The sequence below is a fragment of the Austrofundulus limnaeus genome, unplaced genomic scaffold (genome assembly GCF_001266775.1).
Source record: "Austrofundulus limnaeus strain Quisiro unplaced genomic scaffold, Austrofundulus_limnaeus-1.0 Scaffold2415, whole genome shotgun sequence".
Lineage (NCBI taxonomy): Eukaryota > Metazoa > Chordata > Actinopteri > Cyprinodontiformes > Rivulidae > Austrofundulus > Austrofundulus limnaeus.
This window is the reverse complement of record NW_013954817.1, coordinates 11,281-14,719: the sequence shown is the minus strand read 5'-3', so window position 1 is coordinate 14,719 and position 3,439 is coordinate 11,281. Positions and strand designations below refer to the sequence as shown.

Genomic DNA, 3,439 nt, shown 5'->3' with positions numbered 1-3,439 from the left:
TCTCATGTGCCCCTCCATATCGTCACACTTCTTTTTGAGCCCATCGACTTCTTCTTTCAATTCCAACACGTTTGTGCGCAGAGCAGCCACCTCATCGGACCAGGTCGACAAGCCGTCCTCCATCTCTTTAACGCTCTGTTTAACGTGGTCCAGATCTGTGCGCAGTAGCATCGTGCTGTTAGTCACCTCAGCTCTCACCGCTTGTAGCTCCCCTTTAATAAGCGTGAACTCTTCAGCCAAAACCGCTTTTATTTCGGATTTGATCACAGCTGAGAAATCGGTTTTTATAGCGGCAAGAATGTCAGACTTCTAGGAGAGCGCGTCTGCCTCGCTGCGAGAGGGAGAGGAGGGCGCCTAAAGTCTGGGTTTAGCTGCAGTTAGCTCCGAGGCGGCATCAAGCCTAACAGCCGTCGAGCTAGAATGTTTGGTTTTCCTCGAGTTTGTTGCCATTCTTCTACTCTTCCAGGCAAGAATCACTCAGGGGTCGAGTCCGGACGGACCAAATGTTCAAAACAGCAAGGACATTTAGTATAGAACCACAAACTGAACAAGTCGGAGCGGGAGCCCACGCGACACACGACTTACTCCTCCGCCATCTTGCCCCGCCTCCGACATTCAGATGATTCCGTTATTTAAATATAAAAATACCAAAACACCTTTGAAAGATAGTTTGACAAACAGGCATAAAAAAGGTAAAGAAGCAGAAACACAAATAAACAATACACAATTTTTATCAGTGACTTTATTAAAGAAACCAAAGAAGAGCACACTGGACTGTATGATGCAGCTCAGTTGGTGTTTTTTTGTTTACAGGTGTTTTCACATCTGTTTGGAGGGCACTTCTTCTTGCAGCTTCATTCACCATCATCATCACAACAGTGAGGAATGAACAGATGTTTTCCACAAAGTTTGTGCTAAACTGAAAAACAAAAAACAAAAACAAATATTTACAGTGCTCTGGATGTTGACCTGGTTTTAGCAAAAATCTGAGAGGTCCTGAGAGAGAGAGTGTAATTTCTGCAAAAAGCTTACGAACCAAAACTCAAACAAATGAGATGTGAGAATTGCCCATTTCAACTGTCCACTACTGAAGGTAGACTGTCTGTTTAGCAAAATATCTCATGAATAACTTAAAAGTTTAATGAAACGTTCAGAAATAAGTCACACTTAGTGAGATCTCTTGCCAAGGTTTTAAACTAAAACTCAATAAAATCTCGTAATTTTAGTCTGTAATGTTTGGATTAAGTCCTGTAATTTTAGGTTGACTCAGTAAATCTATAAGTTTTTATCATTTATTTTGGTTTTGTTTTACTGTAAATGTTATGTTGCATAAAATTATCTGTGCTTTCATTTATTGTTTATAATTTAGTAGTTACTGTACATGGTTTGCACAGAAGATGGTAGTGTAATGCCAGAGGCAGTAGGTGTGGTTACCTGGCCTTCAGGTAGAGCVAGGTTTAATTAGTGTCAGCAGCTGTTTGCCTCAGTGTTTGACAACCACAGAGATGCTTTTTTTCTATGGTTCAATCATCTTTTGTAAATTAATAGGAAAAATATGAATTTATTTTGTTTTGGTTTTACATTTTTCTGCTTAACAAGATTGTGTGCATAAATATTTGTCACATTAAAATTGAATTTAAATATGCAGATAAAATATTCACATGGCTTTAGTAGCAGGTTATTAAGTTGGAAAAAAAAGAGTCAAACTTATATTTTTTCATGCTATGATTTTTTGTTTATTTTAACCATTTTCTTGTTTTTGTTTTCATAAAAAAGATTCCCCTTTACTTTCAACAATAAATCCAAGCTTAATATAATTAAAAAATTGTTTTTGCTAAATAATACTTGGATTTTAGTAAAATTTGTGTCTCTTACTGAAAATAGGGTCAACGCAGCGCCAGTCATTTTCAGTTCCAAAGTACCGGTAACAGCATTTTTGTCCTTCGGGGCAGTCATCGTCATTGTTACACTCATCTCCATAATCGGCCCTATTTTTTGGGCACAGCCCTGGTTTTAGAGAAAAGTGGGCTTAACGTTATTCAATTTATCACATTTCTACATTGGTTAAACAAACAAAAATAAAAAAAACAACTTGAAAACCATGGAAGAAGATAAATCCACTTTACCAGATGTTGCCTGTATGGAGGGCAGAAACAGACAAGCTGCTATAAGCAGAACAGCTACAGTAGAGCAGAGCTTCATGTTGATTTCTCACAATCAGAAATGAGCTCAGAACTCTTGTTTGGATGAAGATCCTGGAAAAGAAGCTGCAGTCTGAACAGCACAGAGGATGCTGGGTCCTTGTGTCTGCACAAGAACATATATGGTCCCAACAGACACGCCTGCATTCTTCACCAGCTTTGTGGAATCCTGTTTTAGAAATTCTTTTAGTTACCAGAGGGTAAAGGTCAAATCTTTTCAGCTATCTGGGATTTTTTTTTTGTTCTGTTGTGATTATTGTGTTTTTGCAATGTTGTCAACAATGTTTTAAACTGTTTTAATAAATCAATCAAAAAAGTTAGCTCCATGCATCCAATGCATTTGACCACTAATAAACAAACCATTGGTAACATGTAAAGACCTTTCTGAAAGGTTTACATGACACAAACTATAATAATTTGAAGAACTGTGGTCACTAGGCTGCTAGGAATTCATCCATCCATGTTTATTACTGATTTTCCATGTTAGGTTGATAAAACTGGTGACTGAATAAAAACCTGTGACTCTCTATCTGGAAGACAACAGCTTGGATCACTGCTTTACTAAGAATGTTAAAACTAATTGTTGCTGTTGAATAAAGAAAAATAATAATAGATTTGTAAAACTTGTTTTTTAATTAAAACCCACTGAGTGGTTAATGAGACATTTTGACCTGTACATCAGTTCCAGCAAAAACTAATTATTGAACAGGTTTTTTTAACCTTCTGAGGTCAGAAATTTCCACTGAGTCATGTCCTCAGGTGAGGCCTCAGAGGGAGGATTTGTGGCACCAGACAAAACAAAAGGAAACATTGTTGATCTTTAAATTCTAAGAAAACAATTGAGTTTTCAAGCAGCAATCACAATAGAAGATATGTGATGAGATAAATAACGATGAGTTGAAAAGTTCAACAGTTCAGATAGACGAGTGTAGGGAAGGAGTTGTGTGACCAGTGGGTTGCTGGTTCAAACCCACATCGGTCTTAGTTCTTGGGATGATGAACACTGCACCTCCTTGCCTGTTGATGGTCATTGGGTTTCAGTGGAGTCGGTGCATAGCAGCTTCACTTCTGTCAGTCTGACTCTGGGCAGCTGTGGCTACAAGGTAGCTTACAACCTTTTGAATGACTGTAATGTAAAATGATTTGGAGTCCTTGGGCCTGATAACACATCATATAAGTTCGAGCTATTTACCATTTGTTTTGCTCAATGTTAAGAAACTGCAATTAGTATTTTCTGG

General features: G+C 37.9%; 1 long non-coding RNA gene across 1 annotated transcript; it reads right to left on the bottom strand.

Annotated features, from left to right (window-relative positions):
• Positions 1-722: 722 nt before the first annotated feature.
• On the bottom strand, positions 723-2,287 carry LOC106510951 (uncharacterized). The gene is made up of 3 exons (XR_001309471.1): positions 2,127-2,287; positions 1,876-2,007; positions 723-919 (listed from the first exon to the last, which is right to left on the bottom strand). It is a non-coding gene; the product is annotated as an uncharacterized LOC106510951 (long non-coding RNA).
• Between the last annotated feature and the right edge of the window lie 1,152 nt (positions 2,288-3,439).